Raw genomic sequence first — 21,873 nt, 5'->3', positions numbered from 1 at the left:
GTCATTTTGCAACTTGACCAGCTAAGACCAGGCTGGAAATGGCTTAAAACCAGCCTGGATATGGCCAAAACCCCTCTAAAACCAGACTGGTCAACCAGCTAAAACCAGCCAACCAGCCTAGGCTGGTTTAAGCTGGATTTTCAGCAGGGAAGTGAGATATCTAATTAAAGATTTGACAAAAATGCTATTGCGTTAATAAGTTACCCAGTACTATTTTGTTGGATGACAGAAAAGGTATTGTAAATGTGAAGAAGCGCAGTAATCTTTACATGCTACACGTCGTGGGTTATTGTAGCCTGAAGACTGTTGGCCTACGCTTCCACTTTTCCAGAATTATTATTATAAAGTTTGCGTTGCCATGGCAGCAGGAGTACTGTTGCGCTGGTGGTCAGCACAGGTGAGTTTTCTGACCCCGGGCTCTAGTTGACCACTCATACTGATGAGAAAGCAGCTCTTCAAACTCCAGCACAAACATCACCTCTGACAGCAGAGATCAGCGCTAATGTGGAATTACAGCCCAATCATTCTGCTGGTTAGTGGACTGACATTTAATACATCAGCCCTGAAGACACCTGAGCTCTTGAATGTATGCATTAAATCCGTTTTCTGCAGGATTTCTGCTCACAGATGTTCGGTGTTTCAGGTGTGACGCACTGTTTGGGAAACTCAATCACCTGCATATGGCTTCCGAGCAAAAACAAAAGGCTCTAATTATTTTTTTAAAATGTTCTGATGCTTATAGTAATATTGTGTTAAAGTTGAGATCTGGCTGTCATGTGGGTTTAAATTAGAAATGTAATGTTGTGCTACATTGAATATAGTGACAGATGCTAGCTATACACCTAAAGATAAACGTCGGAAAAATCCACGCAGTTACTGCTGAAGTAGTTCAAATGGAGTTTAGAGTCTGTGTTTATGAATGGAGCATAATAAAAATAAACCTCGACAGATTATAGAAGCAATGTTAACGTTGAAGGGTAAATCCGCAAGATTTTGTATTCTCCCGTGGCTTGTTCATGGCATTTGAGTAGATTTTCTGCTCAACACTGGTGACATCTAGTGGGCAACCACATTAATACATGATGTGATATCTTCTTAATGCATTTCAAGGGGTAGAGCACCCAAAAATGTAAAGAATTTTAAAGACATTGATTTATATATGGGCGACACGTTGGCTTAGCGGTTAGCACTGACGCTTCTCAGCAAAAAGGTAGTTGGTTCAAGTCCCAGCTAGGCCAGTTTGCATTTCTGTTTGGAGTTCAGATGTTCTCCCTTGGTTTCCTCCGGGTGCTCCGGTTTCCCACACAAGTCTAAAGACATGCAGTATACGTGAATTGGGTAAGCTAAATTGTCCATAGTGTATGTGTGTGCATAAAAGTGTATGGATGTTTCCCAAAGATAGGTTGCAGCTGGAAGGGCATCCCCTGCGTAAATCATTTGCTGATTAAGTTGGCGGTTCGGTGCCATGATTAATAAAGGGACTAAACCCAAAAGAAAATGAATGACTATTTTCTATATTATGATTTCGTATTGTCGATATCGACTTAACATACTTCAAAATATTTTCTTTTGTGTTTAGAAAAAAAATGAAACTCATAAATCTTTTGAACCACTTGAGGGCAAGTAAATATACAATAATATTGTGCGGAAGAAGTGTCTTTATAAAAGAAAATATCTCTTCAAAAGTGTAATCCACAATATGAGATTTTCAATTGTCTGTTTCACATTAATTAGAATAGGGGCCTGTGATAGACATTGATGAGGTAAATTGGTTTAATTTGTGCCACTTTTAATGATAACTAGCTTTTTTCCAGTCAAATGATGATGAATACTGAAACACTGAACATATTTCTGTCTAATGAAATGCATTCATGTTCCTGAAGAAGTCTTGGGGATTCATAAAATGGCTACCAATACTTTACGCTTTGTAGCCTAGCCTTTGCATCTGATACACCAGGCTTAGTATGCAAAATCAAACAAAACGATACGTCTATGTGACTATTTAGATGACATAAGTATGTGGATGGGGCGACACAGTGGCTCAGTGGTTAGCACTGTCGCCTCACAGCAAGAAGGTTGTTTCCGCTTTGGCAACCCCTGATGAATAAAGGGACTTAGCTGAAAGAGAATGAATGATTATATTGTATTATATTTTAAAAAATATTGATTTATAATATTATTTTATACTATAGATCATGTCAATATCGATTTAAAAATTCGTCAATATTTTCTTTTGTGTTTAATGGAAAAAAAGGATTTTATAAATCTTTGGAACCACTTGATGGTGAGTATTGAGTACATTTTTATGTTGGGTGATCTCTTTAAAAACATAATCATCAAATATAGATTTTCAATGGGCTGTATGCATGCAGACTTTTAATTTTCAGCCAGGCAGCCCCAGAGCTTCCGGTGAACTGTCTTTCCATTACCAAATTGTCACGTTTAAGGTCTGATTTCTTTAAAAATCAATCTTCACTGCCAGTTATATATACTATATGAAGTGGGTCTCAGATCGGACAAAAAGCACTACCGCATTAAATTCCATTTTCCTCTGCCATGACTTAGAAATATCACAGTTTATTTTACTACAGCATTTTTCAATGGAATTTCTGTGCTAATCTGTTGCTACTGACGGCGCTAGTGATTACAATGGTCTTTCATTTCATTTTACGCTTAAACAACTAAATGAATGCTTAAGTCTACTTACCTGAATGAATGTAATTACATTACAACATCGATGCTGTAAAAACAACCTTGTGAAATTGAAAATAGTCACATTAAGCTTTCACCGGAAGTTTATCGTTGTCTTTAAAACTCTAGCTGTGTATAGAGCCCATTGTCTGATTGCAATATTAGCCTGTGATAGACATTGATAAGGTCAATTCATTTAAATTGCTCCACTTTGAGTCCTTAATCACTATAGGATAACTACATCAAGCTTATTTCCAGTCAAAATGATGATGAATACTGAAACCCAGAACACATTCTGTCTAATAAAATGCATCAATGTTCCTAAAGAAGTCTTGGGGATTTACAAAATGGCTACCAACACTTTACGCTTTTTAGCCTATAACCATTGCGTCATATACACCCTGTCTTAGTATGCAAAAAGAAAAGAAAAAGATACATTATTTACGTGATTATTTAGATGATATAAGTATGTGGATTAAGGCTTGAAATATAATGTTCAGCTTCTTGTACAGACAAATTTACAAGCCATCAATTTAGCAGGCGAGATTTTCAATTGTCTGTTTCACATTGTGTAGATTGGATTATTGACCTGTGATAGACATTGATTAGGTAAATTCATTTCAATTGTGCCACTAGATAACTAGCCTATTTCCAGTCAAAATGATGGTGAATACTGAAACACAACATATTTCTGTCTAATGAAATGCATTCATGTTCCTGAAGAAGTCTTGGGGATTCAAAAAATGGCTACCAACACTTTACGCTTTGTAGCCTAGCTAGCCACTGCATCATATACACCCATCTTAGTATGCACCCCCCCCCCCCAAAAAAAAAACAAAACGATACATTATTTCCATGATTGTTTAGGCGATATAGGTATGTGGACTAAAGATTTCTTGTACAGACAAATTTACACTAAATTTACATCAACTTGTCGTTAACAAGTGCCAGAGTGACTAGTATTTTATGAATCTTCTTTAATAGCCTATTCTACTGAGGAATATGTCACTTAGGTTACCTCTTAGTGTGTAATAATAGCACCAAATCAAAATTTTGGCTAAACTATGCTATTTTTAAGGTCTTACAACCTGAGCTTTAAGGTTTTAATAGCAAATAAATCAACAATTTGAAATAAGATGAAGTGGTAGGCAAGCACTTCCTAATGCTTAGTAGCTTTAATTAATTAAGCCATTAAGATAATATGTTAAGCGATTAGTACATTTTTACATGTATGTTGGGTGAACTATCTCTTTAAAAGCATAATCAACAATTATACATTTTTTATGGGCTGTTTGGAATATTGGATTGGAATATTAGCCTGTGATAGACATTAATGAGGTAAATTTGTTTAAATTGTAACTAGTGATGATAACTAGCATATTTCCAGTCAAAATGATGATGAATACTGAATCACTGAACATATTTCTGTCTAATGAAATGCATTTATGTTCCTGAAGAAGTCTTGGGATTCATAAAATGGCTACCAACACTTTACTCTTTGTGGCCTAGCCTTTGCGTCATATATACACCTGTCATAGTATGCAAAAAGAAAAAAAAAGATACATTATTTACGTGATTATTTAGACAATATAAGTATGTGGATTAAAAACCAAATGTAGCTTATAATGTTAAATTTTTTTGTACAGACAAATTTACATGGCATCAACTTGTCGTTAGCAAGTGCTGGAGTAACTAGCATTTTATGAATCTTCTTTATTCTACTGAAGAAAATTAGGTTACCTCTTAGTGTGTATTAACACCAAAATCACAATTTTGGGTGAACTAGGCTATTTTTAAGCTCTTACAACCTGACTAGCTTTAGTGCTTTAATATGAAATAAATCAACAATTTGAAATGAGATGGATTGATAGGCAAGCTCTTCATAACGCTTAATAGCTTTAATTAATGGAGCTGATAACATAATCCGTTAAGCCATTAGTACATTTTTATATGTATCTTGGGTGTACTGTCTTTAAAAGCATAATCAACAATTAATTTTTAATGGTCTATTTCCCATTGTGCAGATTAGACATTGATGAAGTAAATTCATTGAAATTGTGCCACTTTGAGTCTTTCTTCCCTTGGATAACTAGCTCATTTCCAATCAAAATGATGATGAATGCTGCAATACTGAACATATTTCTGTCTAATGAAATTCATTCATGTACCTGAAGAAGTCATAGAGATTCAAAATGGCTACCTTTACGCTTTGTAGCCGCTTTGCATCACTTGTCTTTGTAATAAAAAAAGACACATTATTTATGTGATTGTTTAGACAATATAAGTGTGTAGATTAAAATATATAATGTTCAGTTTCTTTTACAGACAAATTTACATGGCATGAACTTGTCGTTAGGAAATGCCAGAGTGACTAGCATTTTATGAATCTTCTTTATTCTACTGAGGACAAATGTAACTTAGGTTACCTTCTAGTGTGTAATAATAACACCAAATAAAATTTTTGGGTGAACTATGCTATTTTTAAGCCCTTACAACCTGACTAGCTTTAGCGCTTTAATAGGAAATAAATCAACTATTTGAAATAAGATGGATTGGTAAGCAAGCACATTCATAACAATTGATAGCTTTATTTAATTATGTCATTAACATAATCCGTTAAGCCATTAAAAAATATATAGCCAAAAATTATCCTCAATAATTTTAAGTGTTATATCTTTCACCGGCTTTCCCGCACACCTGCGTAGAATGATAACCTGCGTCGCACTTCCGGTTTGACAAACTAACCGAAGTCAGTTCAAGTAATACGGTGAACGCTGAACGAGAGGTAAGGTTTTTTAGCCACTTTATTATGTCCGTAATGAAAATACGGTTGTATTTAAACGTGACATTAATGTTTCCAGATATTGTAATGTCATTCATGCTCTGCTTAATGTAATTTGTTGATTTTATTAAGTTTTCTTTTAATCTTCGATGGATTAAATTCACTATACCCAGTTTCACTGATTGTTTACAGTTTAGCAGAAGTGTTAGCTCACATAAGCGTCATGTGGTGACGGAAAAAGATGTATTTTTAGCATAAAGCCGACAAAACATCTAACCTGTTGTCATTTGTTGCTGCATGTGCTCCTGTTGTCCAGAGGGGGGCAGCAGCGCGTCAGTCTTTAGTAATGCACAGTGTTAAAAAATAAATGTCTAATTTGCTAAACCCGTAAAGGAAGTAATGTTTCTCATCTCTGTCGTTGATAATGTGACGCTAATGTTAAAGGATGGTTTGATAAAACAGAATCTCTGCGTGGAAGAGACATTTAAACAGTAAAATTGATATTGGTGATGAATGGCCAGCAGCCCCTTCACACAGACCACACATACTGTACCGTCTCATCATTTCATCAAACATATTGCTCAAATTTGATCTGCCGTTTATGTGTCCCGTGAGGCCCCTGGCTGCATGAGAAATGCTAAACTAATAGGAATTGATTAGAGTCGGATCTCTCGGGCTGCTCGTTCCCAGCGGTGGTGCTGATTTATGCGGCCTGTCAGTCTGTCTGATGAAGACAGATGCACTCAGAATAACTGCGGCGCAGCTTCACTTCACGTTGCTGCATTTTAATGGCTTTAATTCAAGGTGGAAATTATTATTATTATTATTATTATTATTCTGGCTGATTGAAGTGACGGCAGATGGAGAACACAAGCGTGTGTGATGGTTTGTTTCCAGAATTCCCAGGAATATCAGCTATTCATACCATTTATGTAAGAAATATAGTGATTAAATTACATTGCAAACGTCAAGTTCTCCGACAATAAATACTTTCCATCCTTTTCTAAACTTCATTATTATAGAATCTATATCTTTTAAAATTCTGTGAAGAGTAAATGAGCATTTATGTGTGGGAAAATATCAGCAAATAGATCAAGGAGTTAAAAAAAACATATTTAGTGCTTGCGAGTTGATCATTCAGAGTAATTACAGTAACATATATTTTAATCTCAATATGATGATGTACAAACAGCGCGATTTAAGCCATGTGGTGAAATTGTATTCAGTCGAACGAATTGTACGATAAAAAAAAAAAACTCCACTTCTCATTGGAGATGACAGCAAATCATACTAAAATGTATGAATGAGATCAACCAATTTATACAAACTAGACACTAAATCAAACGGTTATGATGAGCTACCATGAGATTAATATCTCACGATAGAGATTTTGAGCAGCACAGAAAATGTATGGGTGTTTTCCAGTACTGGGTATGTGGCTGCATAAAACATACGCCGGAATAGTTGGTGGTTCATTCCTCTGTGGCAACCCCTGATAAATAAGGGACTAACCTAAAGGAAAATGAATGAATGTCAGATTTTTCCAATGTTGTGCAGCTCTAATTTGATTTATGTCTGGGATCCATTTGAGTTTTGAATTCATGACCATTTATATTTCCTAAACATATTTCAGGTCGAACATCATTTGGTTCAATGACTTTAATTTTTAAAGACAATAATAATAATACAGTCAACTAAAAGAGATACACCTCTCATCACTTTCAGGTTGTGTTGGTCATGTGACAGATCAAGTGTTTAGGACAGCAAACAAACACCAGCAGATATCTCTCCGAAGTCCAAACCATGTGGAAAAGGTAACGTTGCCAATATTTTCATGCTTTTTGGAGGCTGTTTTTATTACATGATTCTTGTTTAAAAGACCTCCGTTTGATTCATTGATGGATTTGTGCACCATTTTGTAGTCTGGACAGGTAAATAACCTGTATGGATCAGTGTTTTGAGCAGTCAGTTATCCGTGCTTCTTAATCTGACCGAAGAATGGCCTGTCCTTTCACTTGCCGTTAAAGCATCTGCCATTTCTATTTAGAGAGAAAAAGAGTGCTCATTAATGAATCTATCCATCTATCAAAAAGCTTTCCTCTGATTCTCATTCATATCATCAGCAGTGCTGGATGCGTTTTCTAATGAGAAAAGTGTCAATACCGCTTCACTTCCTGTGACGGCTGTCTTGGGCTTTCATGAAGTTGTCATGGTGATCAAACAGCCGCTGTGGTGTTTTTCTGACAGAAGAACAGAGCTTGACATGACTGAAGCATGACTGAGCTCTCCAAGTTGCAGGCGAAACACATGCTTCGCTCTAAATTACTCAAGCTGACAGATGTTCTTTTCATTTTTTCCTGCCAATTTTGTATGCGAAAGCCTTCTGTTTCCGCTTTTAATGACTTGTGTGGTCTCTGTGTTGGGATTTTGAATTATTTTAGGTGTTTGGATCTTCATATATGCATTTCTCTCAGAGTTTGTGTTGCATTAGACCTGGTGTCTGTTGACTATGTTAAAGGTGCTGGATTGACTCTTCTAAAGCATAAAAATGCCATGATGTGTTTGCAGATATTTAAGAAACATGCTAAGTGAACATTCTTCTTTATCTGAAAAGCAATGCTGAAGTCAGATATTTTGCTTTGAAAATGTGCATTACGTGCCGGAATGCTGTCTTTGTTTTGGTTCTTTTAACCCGCCCAATGCCAGTTTCGCCATTATATTTCAGCATCCCGGGTTGCCTTGGTGTAAAACAGCAGATTTCATTTATTCGTTCATTCAGAAAGGCTTTCAAAGCATGCGCTCGTGACTGAAATGCGACCTCTGGTGGACAGAAGCAGACTCCGAAATGAGACGCAGATTCAGAGCACCACATGAGGTTATAAATTCACGAATAATATAAATATTACGAGGGTAAACATTAGGTGAGCAGGTTACGTTGTAACCAGGGCTTTACATTAACACCCGCCAAATGCGGGTAGATTTTAGCTGTGGCGGGTTAGCCAGACACCACCACTACTCCCTTGGCTGATTGAAAGTAATTTTTAAATTGTAGCTTTCTTAAAAGCAGGGTTTGACAATAAGGATAGCCCAATATGGGTGCAAATGCGATCTTAGAATCTAGAAGCAGCATGACTGACATAAATAACGCATGAGTAAAAGAAAGGTGAATGCCGAATGAGAGGATAATCACTTGCGCAAACATCTAATGTGATGCGCACGACTGTTTAAAACACATGCGCGCCCCCGTTTCCTTGCTTGAAGCAACCGTGCCTAGAAACGATCTGAGGTGAACAATCTGCTGCTGCTTTGAGTAGTATGGCAATAAATGTCATGTAAAAAGGAATTTAAACTCGCATTGTTAGCAATTAACTTTGAATAAAGCACATGAGGTGTACCTGAGCTGATCATTGTTCTGTTGTTCAGCTGCAACAAATAGAAGCCGTTTCTAATATATCAATTCGAGGTGTTAGTTTGGACAAAGACTTCTTTTAATATGGACAATATTCCTTCTATCGTATGCTGATGCTTTTATTTAAAACATGGTTTAAATCAGCCTTTAGACTCGATCGTCAGACTCATTTTTTGGTTCTCAATCTGGCAACCTGCACTTGTGTTTGTTTTGATCCAGGAATGCAATACCTAGTTCAACCACTGGGTGTCAAACTTAAATACTCCTCCTTTAAAATTAGCTAAATTACTTCCTCAAATACACCTGAAACAGATTCCAGTATATAATATCATAAACAAAACATAATTCCTCATTTTGACGACTTTTAATTCCCCCTCCAATAAATTGATGTCTTAGAAGAAAACAAGCTAGATTGCCACCTGATTTATTTTTTAGACATGTCAACATTTGGTTCTGTTTGGTAATGTCATAAATGACTTGATGAGGACATTTATGGTTATTTGTTTATGCTAATTCTATTTATTTATGATGGATAGGGTGTTTTGTGCTGGAGTCATGATTGCTTGTTATTATGCTGTCAAAAGATCAATCGCGATTAATCGCATTCAAAATTAAAGCTTGCATTTACACAATAAATGTATATCACACATGCATGTATGTATTTGAGAAAATGTTTATTCATTCATTCTTTTTCTTTTGGCTTAGTCCCTGATTATTAGGGGTTGCTACAGCGGAATGAACCGCCAACTATTCCGACATATGTTTTACGCAGTGGATGCCCTTCCAGCTGCAACCCAGTACTGGGAAACACTCATACACTTTCACATGCACACACACACTCATACACTATGGCCAATTTAGTTTATTCATTTAATCGATAGCTCATGTCTTTGGATTATGGGGGAAACCGGAGCACCAGGAGGAAACCTATGCAACTTCTTGCTGTGAGGCGACAGCAATATTTTGGTATAAACAATATTTATACACCAGTGAGGATGTAAATACAAATTTTTATTTCGGATGTAATTTATCATGATTAATCGTTTGACAGCACTACTTGTTATATTATGCGTGGTGATTGGTCTGCATCAGTAATAGTCATTGGTTATTGTTTTCTTTAAAATGATGTGACTTTGTGATTTTCTCTGCATGTATATATCTGATGAATTAAGGTCAGGAGACTGAAACTTCACATTTAATAAATCTTTAAGCATTGAGTGTATTAATAGTGAACGGCATTATTCGGTTGCTATCTATTGAACTGAACCTTCTACTGTAGGACTTTTAAAAGGAGGACTGCAAGATAAACGTTTAGTTATAACAAGCTATAGGTGACCTATGATTTAAAAGCAGAATTAACGTTATGTCTCCAAAGCTTGTGAAAACAAAAATATATAGCATACATTAATGGTTTTAATTTATAGTTGGCCATTAATTAAGAAATGTATCTGTACTGTATATGACATGGGTATACAGGCTAGAACATTTCTGCGGTGGTTTGTAAAAGTATACTTTAAAAAAAAAAAAAACAACAACATCCTACTTAATAATAATATTAATATATATATATATATATATATATATATATATATATATATATATATATATATATATATATATATATATATATATATATATATATATATATATATATATATATATATCAATTATTATCGAAAACGAGTGCGTGTTTTTACTAAAACTAATATTGGATTTATTTTAACGTGTGCTTTAAAACAATATAATTTTCTCAAAAAAATTGGGTTTTCAAAAGAAGTTGTTACTCTGCCCCGTTTAGAGTGTCATTATGGACGTTTTACATTATAACTAATGTGGTTCAAACGATGGATCTGCGACAAAGCAACTATGGTTTTGATAAACACTCGTCACTACATTGTTCTTTTCGCAAGCGATGCATCATACTTTGTAATTCAGTCGTGAGTTACGTCGTTGTTTGGGAAACACACCCCAGGAAGGTATGTATAATGCAATTTTAAATGAAGAAGGGTGGGGGGGACTTGGTTTCTAGTTTCAAAATGTAGTTATTTTTCAGATATTCCCCTATAAATGCTTAAACCCCACTACTATGAAACATTTTAAAAAGCATTCTAATTTATGACGCTTATTTTCCATCAACATTTGATGCACTTTAGATGTTAAAGCATTTTAAAATCTAAGCATTTTTTGTTTTTTTTATTACTATATACAGGTTATTATACCATTTATTTGTTTGTTTGTTTGTTTGTTTGTTTGTTTGTTTATTATTATAATTTTATTGATTTATTTATTTTACATTTCTTAACCTTTATTTATATATATATATATATATATATATATATATATATATATATATATATATATATATATAAATCATTCTACAGTGTCTTAGTGTCAAGATCTTTTAGCCATGTTGTGGAGCTGAGAATCCCTTGATCCTTTTATAAGAGCCGTTGGAGGAACTGCTTTAATCTTCGGCTGGTTTGTAGGTGGCTCTTTTGTTCACACGTCTCCAAACATTCCTTCCCTTCACATCTTCAGCAGATTAGAGGAATATTGTTTCAGCACACACTATATATCAGAGAGTCTTGCAACTTAAGACTGAATTTGAAAGAGATTTGAGACGGGGATATTTGGTTTTTCAGTTGCATAAGACTTATTTATTTACGAATTATACGTCTGATTAAAAGCATGTGGATGTTTCCAACTCAGGAGTTGCATATATTTCCAACAACAGTAGTTCAGGATGAACCTATCATGCAGTTTAATAAAACTCAGGGCTTTGAGAAGCATAACACTGCAATTCCAGTACAGCATCTCTTCTGCTGATATTCAAGACATCAATAATGCTCCTACAGGAGATGTGATAAAAAGCAACAATATTGATGGATTCTCTCTTGTAAAATGACTACTGTCGAGGTGACTGCAGCGGTATGAATAATGCATGCTCGCCCTCTCTCTTTCTTTCGCTCTTTAATAATAGTCGCAGCTAAAAGTCACATACAGCAGGTCAATAATGACTGTGAGTTGGACGGCGTTTGGCACCTTTGCTCTTTGCAGATGACCTTAGTGGACCAAAAACAATTATCTCAGCTGAATCTGTGTCTCTGCGCGTGAAATGACTGCTAGATATTGGCTGTGAGCCACATACAACTAGTTAAAGTTTCAACAAAAAACACTTTCTTCATAAAACTTTGGAGGACTTTGATGATGCTTTTCCATTTGTATCCACATACCACTTTTAATATGCATACGCATAACGAATGGCGTTGAATGAAATTTTTTTACTCTAAATAAATTTGTTGAGCTTAATATTTATGGGTGTTCTTTATTAAGGGATCACGTAAGTCAAGATAAAATACCGATGCCATGTTAATTACCAAGGTGTGACGATATGCCAGTATTGACGATACCCACAATATTCAAAATGATTGGGATCTCTAAATACTTCAGCACTTGTACCATTTTTTCAAGTTAAAAAAAAGACAGATTTTTATTATTGTTGTTTTTTTATACATTTCACAGTATATCAATATCTTGAATTCTTTTAGCCACAATGACAGTTGTGGAAAAAATCCAATATCGTGAAAGCCCTGCTCGGATGTAAACAACATCATTTTTGTTGGAAAATATAATCCATATATATTCCTTATCCTAATCCCAGTGGTTGAAAGAGTCCTGAAAAATCATACTTGAGTTAAAATACCGTTACTTGCCTAAAAATGTAGTGAAAGTGGAGTAAAAGTAACTGTTGTAAATATTACTTAAAGTATGAGTAAAAGTAGACCTTTCAAAAGTATTACGCTGTAAAAAGCTGATGCATTTACATGTAACTTGTGGATGTGTGTAAACGCAACATTCTGTAGTGCATTTAGTTATTGTCCAGCAGGCACACAACATCATAAGATGTTAATATTAGGTTAGATGTAGGTTGTGATTTCAGATTAACAAAATTCAATGCCTATAGCCAGCGTCTAAGGACAACATTATTTTGATGTCCAATAACAAGGTCAAATGATACTGATAATTGTTTGATTTTAGGTTGTGTTGGAAAGTGACCAAAATCCAACGTCGAGCCAACACCTTAAACCAACGTCATATTGACGTCAAATACTGACATTTAATCGTCAGGTATGGCAACCAAAATCCAACGTCTGATAAATGTCATAGTGGTAACGTCCACACAACATCATTAGACGTTGATTTTAGGTTGGACGTTGTACATTGACCTTGGCCTAATTTCCAAACAAAATGCAACGTCCCAGCAACTTTGGTGTACAATGTCAATTTGACGTCATATTGACATCTTATGCCTGCTGGGTGTTTAAGGCCATTTTGGTCATCATACAGTAAACATCCGTCATCTTTTCATCAGTGACATGCATCTAAACAGTCTCTGGGTCAATGTGTGTAAAGATTTTGGATCTTCTTTTGGACACTTTTAATGCTTCCAAACAGTTTGCTGCAATTATAAAACCCCCATGTCTTGAGGGAGTTCAGTATGATGCGATTTACCTTAAATATGTGATTTGATTAGACAGGAATCACAGGATTTTTTATAATTAAAAAAAAAATTCCCATAGACAAGAAAAAATAAAGTAGTGACTGAAGGTTGAAGGAAAGTTGTGGAGTAAAAGTATAGATACAGCACAAAAAATGTACTCAAGGGGAAAATAAAAGTTTTAAAACTACTTTGTAAATTACAATTTCTGAGAAAAACTACTCCATTACATTAATTTGAGCATTTGTAATGTTACTTTACACCACTGCCTAAACTCAACCATAACTGTAAATTATTCCTAAAATCAGAGGGGAATAATAGTTTGTTAACAATCATGTAGAAGTGCATAAACCTAACCGTAAGCCTAAACTTAACATAAACTGTAAACATATCCCTTAATTCTGATTGGCTGATTGTAATGTTGTTCCAGGATCAACATAGATATTAATCCAGGAACATGTTCTACTTGGTGAAATCAGGTTGGCAGTAAACAACAGCATTGCATGTTGTTCTGCCTATTTTTTTATTGTCTAATAAACCACAGGGAAAAAACAAAATGAAGCTGAGAAATACTTTAAGTTGGAAAGGGTGCAATGTTTTTGACAAACCGAATTTAATAATAGTTGGTAAAAGATATGTATGAGCAGTATTACGATATTAACCTAAAATTTCAACACAAATAAGATTTTTGCCCTGCAAATCTTGCTTCAGTTTGACCTTGTACCTCAGACAGTTTTTTTTGGCAGTCTATAAGACCCTGTTTACACTGTCAGGTCTTGATGCCAAATTTCCTATTTGTTGCCTATATCTGATTTTTTTGGCTGTCTGTTTACATGTTCTTTTAATTGTGACTTATATCTGATTCATGTGTTTACACTTGCCATACAATTTACGATGTCGCGCATGCGTAAAGGTGGGATCTAGCATCTGCTCCACACTAGCCACGATGGAACAACTTGTCCTGCTTTAAGCTCTGCAAAATATGCAAAGTTCGGCCAACTTTAAATGATTTTGAGGTGAGGAGGAAGGAAAGGCCGGTCTTCGCAGCTTGCGCCTATAGTTTATAAATGGTGTCCTCCACCATTCAGAGGTATGAGAGAGATCTCAGGTCTGGTGGGAGCAAATTGTGGCGACTGATCACTTTTTCCATGTTTCCTCTGTTGTTGTTGTTGTTTACCACGTCGGCGTCTTCACACACACTCTTCCTTCTACGTCATTAAACCGCGGAGAAGTACCACATTGTCGCAATTTTAATGACGTACAAAACGGAATGCCTCAATAAATCAGATCTGCCTGTTTACATGATAGTCGCATTGTCACATATCTGATTTATATCTGATTTATTTCCACACATGGAGGCCTGAAACCGATCTCTGAATATCCGAATGCATGCTTCTTTTTTTTCATGTTTACACAATCATAGAACAGATCAGATCTGTGTCACATATAAGCAAAAAATCGGAATTGGGTCACATTTAACTGGCTGTGTAAACGGGGCCTATATCTAGGTGGCATGGTGGCTCAGTGGTTAGCACTGTTGCCTCACAGCAAGGTCAAATATGCAAGTTTCAGTGGAAATGTTTACTTTCTGCATTCCAATATGGCAGAATGATGACACATCATGGAAACACTCAATAGCGAATGCCACTATGAATTTTGTTAATTTACTTTTATTTATTCGTTAGTTAGTGTGTTTTATTTTTATCCAAATTGTTTCACTTTTAATCGTTTTAACTTTAACCGACACTCGCACCAGTTTTGCACATTTGCACCAGACGCTTTGATTCATTCATTTCTCGAAAAACATTTCTGAGTGTGCCTCACACAGGTGAGTGGGCTTGACAAACCACCCATAGAAACACTCTTCAGTCTGTGCACCAAACACTTTACTTAAACTCCATCTTACAAGGACTCAATAGGGAAAACAGTGTTTACTTGGCAGTGTACCACAAATCATATCCCACTACTTGTTTCCTTCAACCTCAAATCCCTCTTTTGCACAATATCTTGCACAATATTGTTCTGTCTTATGTAAAGTACTTGTACAGTCTGTCTTAGGCTACGTGTATAGTTTAAGTATAGTATATGCAGAGTAGATTACCGCTCTGGTACTGTATGTTAGTCATGTATAGGTTTAAAATTTTTACAGTCTTAGTGTTGTTTATATTTATTAAATCGTTGCGCTTTGTCAACACATGTAGTGGGATGGTAATAAAGCTCAACTTGACTTGAGTATTGCAGTCATTTTTATTTTATCATTTTTTTTCTTCCAGAAAATACCTCACGACTGATGTCTTGCAAGCATCACCTGACCGTCTCTTATATAATATTATTGTATGTGTATACTGTCATTTCTTTTCACTAAGGGAGCCCCTCCATCTATCAGTTTATTCAGGAAAGAATAGATTTGTATTCATTAATATGGATCAGATGAATCTCACGCCTCAGTGCTGCAGCTCGTCCTGCTAGGCTTTCCTCTAATAAAATCTGATCTGTTTTCTCAAATATTATTTACTCGCCCGACTGAACCTAACAAATGAAACAGAATCTACAGTATGCTTCTTTTTTGCTGGTGTCTCTTGTCAAGCCTCTTTCTCACAGTCTCTCTTTGGGGTCTGAAAAGCTGATTCTTACGTTTCCTGAAAATGTTGGTGGTGCTTTTCTTAAAAAAAAAAAGAATAATAATTGTGTTGTGGGTTATTAACATGCATGGTCTTTTATTAATGTTCTTCACAGAGTAACTGGTTTTGAAGTATAACTCATAACCCTTTAAAGACCTGTTGTAAAATTAAAAGGTTTTTAATTGATTGTAAATGGTTTTGTTGAACCCATCTCTGCACACTTCTTCCATTTAATGTTTGCAGTTAATCTACTCATAGATAGAGGGTTGGTTTGGTTCATAACCTGTTATGCATTAACCAATGCTCTTTAAAAATCCCATTGAAAAAATTAGTTATGTGAAAAATACTTCCTGAATCAGAGCAAAAGTAAATGAGCTCTAATGCTGGTGTTTGTGCCATCACACCCTAAATATGACACTCACCTAAATGTGATTTTATTTTATTTTATTATTTTTTTATTATTATTATTATTATTTTATTATTATTTTATTTGTTTTATTTTTGTTTTATTTATTTTTTATTATTTTTTGTTTTATTTTTGTTTTGTTTTATTTTGTTTTTGTATTTTGTTTTATTATATTTTATTTTGTGTTATTTTATTTTTGTTTTTATTTTGTTTTATTTTATTTTATTGTATTTTATTTTTTACATTTATTTTATTTTATTTTTTATTTTATTTAATTTTGTTTCATTTTGTTTTATTCTATTTTGGTCTTATTTTGTTTATTTTTAATTTATTTTATTTTTTGTTTTATTTAACTTTTTTTTTAATTTAATTTAACAAGTTTTTGTTTTGATTTCATTTTGTTTTATTTTTAGTACTTTTTTGTTTTATTTAATAAAATTTTATTTTTATTTTTTATTTAATTTTAGTTTTTTTAATTAAATTTAATGTCAGCGGAGGTGCGTGATGCGGCGCCAGGCGGAAGTATAAATCCAGCTTGATGAATAAAGGGACTAAGCCGAAGGAAAATGAATGAATGAATGCTATTTCCATCTAATAAATAAATTAATTTATTAATTTATTTGTTTATTTATTTATATGACAATTATATTAAAATATTTCCTTGAGTGTTTTAAATCTTAGTTGTACAGATTTGTGTTTTGACTTGTGTTGTTTGTTGTATTTTATAGCATACATGTATGGTGTAGTTCTGCATGTGTAGTTTTACCACAGTAAATTTGCATCGGTAAAGCATTTGTCGTGTTGTATTTAAATGTACTAAAGAAATAAAATTGAGTAATTGAAATACATGAGTCACTTCTAAAAGATTCATTTCATTCAAGGATTCATTTCACAATTCATTTTCTGATTAAATATGTCCTGATTATTTACTATTTTTACACTTACTCATTTTTGGATAAAACAGCATTTTTTTCAATGTTTAAGCATCACAGACGTATATTGAGAGAAATCTTGCGTGTTTTTCCTCAAAAACCTGCATTTTGTTTTTGACTGAAGTAAGAAACGAACATCTTGGATGACAAGGGGAGCGAGTAAATGATCCAGATATTCTGATTCTGGAAGTGAGCTAATCCTTTAGCGTGAATTAAAGCAGATATGGTTGAGAAGAGCTTGTGTAGCCCAGAGCAGATTGAAACCCTGAGCTGACAGGAATCTTAATGTGCTCTTGATCAAGGTGACTTCAGAGTTTATAAGCGGGATATGAAGTGTCAGAGCATTGTGTTAATGAATGCCAGCCATAAACACCTCTGCTTCTGTATGTTCCCGGCTGGACAGATGTGGTGTTGTTTGTGTCTGTCTGAGGAGACTGTATTAGACTAAAAGGTGTGTGTGCTTTTATTAGGATTGATTTATTTAGTCAGGATTGGAGACTGGAGGACAGAATGGTGAGCAGAGGGACAGACTCTTGATGATTTGGATTAAGAGATGTTGAAAGCATCTAAATCATTATCAGGTTATGTTGTATAAAGATGTCTACAGAGCAGTGCAAGTGTCAACAAGCATATTCATTTACGGCTTCCCATCCTTTAACCGATTAGATCGGTTTAGTAAAATAATAAACATTATTAAGCTATATTACCGGTATATTATATCATCACTAGTGAACAATCATTTCCACATTCCTATGTTTAAAACCTGTGATCAGACGCCTGCTGTATGGTCACAGATCTGTTAGTGTGGTCTCAGACCTGCTGCTGCTCTGCAGGAGGACATCATGAAATCAGTCGGTTGTGTCATACTCGCAGGTTTAACAGATGGATCCACTGACTCATGTGTTCATGTGTCTTCAGTATGTTTGGCAGAGAGGTAACGGAGCAGTCGGATGCCAGAGTTATTTAAAGGAACGTTCCGCTTTTTTACAAGATCCTTTTTGAATCCATTCAGACGATCTCCTGGTCCAGCGAAAGCACTTTTAGCTTAACTTAGCATAGATCATTGGATCAGATTAGACCGTTAGCATGTCACAATTAGTCATTTTTGTTGTGCGATATATTGTCATAGAAATTATTGCAATAAGTATTATTATTGACAGTGTAGGACCAATTTATGTCCGTGTTTATATATTGATTATACAACAGCATATTGTATATTTTATTTTATTTTTGTTGTATTTTATTTTATTTTTTTATTTTAGTTTAGTTTTTTGTTTTGTTTCCGTTATTTCCATTTAGTTTTTTAAATTATTTTTTAAAATGTATTTTTTATTTTATTTTATTTTTTATTTCTGTTTAATATTTAGTTTTATTTACATTTTTAAATTTATTTTTTATTTTGTTTTATTTCTGTTTTATATTTAGTTTTATTTAATTTACATTTTTAAATTTATTTTTTATTTTGTTTTATTTCTGTTTTATATTTAGTTTTATTTAATTTACATTTTTAAATTTATTTTTTATTTTGTTTTATTTCTGTTTTATATTTAGTTTTATTTTATTTACATTTTTAAATTTATTATTTTTTTTAAATTTGAACACAAACACAATCAAGACACAAAAAAATAGTAAAATAGCTTTAACGTTATTCCTGAATCATCACTTTTCTGGAAGTCTCATTTGGACACCTTCCTCTAAACTTTTTTTGACTTCTGCGTCAAGTACACGCGCATGCTCCAGCGCAGCCTTCGTGCGGTCACAGACCCCTCGCCATGGCTGACACCAACGCAGATGCTGACGCGCACCTCTCAAAAAATGTGTCGAGTCCTGTGAAGGAGCTCCAAAACATATGTTTTGTGTTTACCTTATGATTTAAAGTTTCACGTCTGCCGGCTCCCGCCTCTGAATGAGCAAGTTTTAGCTACTTGTACATTAATGGCCCATTTCCACTGTGTGGTACAGTATGTACGGGTTGGTACGGGTCACTTTTATCAGGCTTGCGTTTCCACTGCGAAAAGGGTACCAATGGTACTCTTTTGGTGGCCGTGGTGAACGACAGAAAGTTTCAGTCGACGCCATTCTCACTCGAGGAAATGTCAAAGTAAAGCTGTACGAGTCGTTCACAAATCATATGAGAAGCACTTCTCACAAAATTGATTTTTTTATAGAAACTTTATACACATAAATACTTGTGTATAAAAGTTCAATACTAACTTTTCTATAAACATGATTTGATTATAACTGAAGATCAATGATCAAAATAGCCTACTGAAGCGTCTGCGATTATATAAAATAAATGCAGCATATATGAACACATACAGACCCTTACAGTCTCCAATACGCATTTGTTCTCTCTGAAAGGATAGAAGCACATCAATAATCACGTGCATGTAATTATCATGAGCTCAAGAAGTTCGTTATTTCAAATAAAGACACGTGGCGAGCGAACGCAAGAAAGCAAAACCACTTGCGCTTTAGACGGCCTTGTAAACGACTACAGGGCACAGGGTCGATTCTGCTTTTCTTGGCTTTGTGACAGTTCATCAAGACGACGACAATGTTTTTTTTTGAGCTCGGGGGACCATGGCTTGTTATTATATGTATATATTATAACTGTGTAATGTCTCGACTGTGTATTTAAAAATGCCGGTTCTTTGTGCCGTACCGTACCACTCAGTGGATACGGGCCATAAGGAAGCATTCAGAAAAAAAACAAAACACCAGCGAAGAAACTCGACACAGTGGAACATAAAAACTTGCTGCCAGCCAGTGTTTCAGAAAGGTTATTGCTGAGGAAAACAAACAGCACGCAGAAGAATAAATGCATGACTATGCACAAGGCAGGTGCCGTGGGTTACGTCGATCACTTGACGCAGAAGTATAAACCAGCCTTAAGTGAAGGCATTGTTTGTGATTTTTCAGGTTTTTTATTTTTAATAAATTTGCAACAATTTCTAAAAATCTTTTTTCACATTGTCATCATGGGATATTGTGTGTAGAATTTTGAGGCGATAAATAAAAATGTAGAAAAAGTGAAGCGCTATAAATACTGTCATCATTTACTCACCCTTCACTTGTCACAAACCTGTTTGACTTCCATAGTATTTTTGTTCTTACTATGGATGCCAATGGCTCCTTTTTTCTGTCACTCTTTAGAATTTCTTCATTTGTGTTCAACAGAAGAAAGAAATTCATAAACGTTTAGAACCACTTGAGTGTGAGTAAATGATGAGTGAATGTTAATTTTTGGGTAAACTATCTCTTTAATTGGTCTAGTAGTTTAGTTGTGCAAAGATCTGTCATTCACAGAGTAATTCTGCAGTCACAGCATTTTTTTTTTCTCTTCGTTCAGGCTGCACTGACATTAAGCACTAATTATAATCTTTGAAGCCCTCAAATCGAGAGGACTGATGTACCAACTAATTATCTGCAAACTCAGAAACATCACCGCATGCTGCCGTCCTTTAGTAACTGAATGGAAATGATTAGAGTTTAAAATAGATGTCTTCCTGATTGCCTTTATGGAGAATAAAGGACTCTCTGCTTGTAGTATATTGGCACATATTTAGCCAATTAAAGCTCTTGCTGAATTGGGTGTTTCTCTTGGTGTGATTGCTTAAAAATTTATGTCCAGCAGCACCCTTCACTTGTTCAAAACCTATTTGAGTTCCTTTCTTCTGTTGAACACAAAAAAGATGTGTTGAAACATGCTCAACCCAGGCTCATTCTAATTACATAACCCTATATACATTTCTGGAGAGTGCCAAATACATCCCAGGAGTTACTTTTTTTTTTTGCAGTTTTTGCAAATCCACCAGAGGCTGCTGTGTACACTTTTTCAGATCTCAAATTTCTCTCGCGAGTGCCATTGGCGCCTGCTGTTCTCGCGTAAATCCACCAGAGGCCGATGTGTTTGCTTTTTCAGATCTCAATTTTCTCTCGCGAGTGCCATTGGCGCCTGCTGTTCTTGCGTAAATCTACTAAAGGCTGCTGTGTATGCTTTTTCAGATCTCAAATTTCTCTCGCGAGTGCCATTGGCGCCTGCTGTTCTTGCGTAAATCCACCAGAGGCTGCTGTGTATGCTTTTTCAGATCTCAAATTTCTCTCGCGAGAGCCATTCGTGCCTGCTGTTCTCACGTAAATCCATCAGAGGCTGCTGTCGACTGACTGACCAACCGACCAACTAATCCCACCCACCCCCTTCCCTAAACCCAACCAACAGTGTTTTAAAAAGCACCGATTGACCAGCACCCACTTGCCTTAACCTAACTGACAGAAAAGCCCCCGTTTTACCACGTTTTCAGATTTTACCTTTTTATATACATTTCTGGAGAATACGTCCCAGGAGCTACGTTTATTTTTGCAGTTTTTGCGAATCCACCAGAGGCTGCTATGTACGCTTTTTCAGATCTCAAATTTCTCTTGCGAGTGCCATTAGCGCTTGCTGTTCTCGCGTAAATCCACCAGAGGCCGATGTGTTTGCTTTTTCAGGTCTCAAATTTCTCTCGCGAGTGCCATTGGCGCTTGCTGTTCT

This window comes from Danio aesculapii, chromosome 10 (assembly GCF_903798145.1).
Source record: "Danio aesculapii chromosome 10, fDanAes4.1, whole genome shotgun sequence".
Lineage (NCBI taxonomy): Eukaryota > Metazoa > Chordata > Actinopteri > Cypriniformes > Danionidae > Danio > Danio aesculapii.
The sequence above is the reverse complement of the archived record's forward strand: the minus strand, read 5'-3'. Positions refer to the sequence as shown.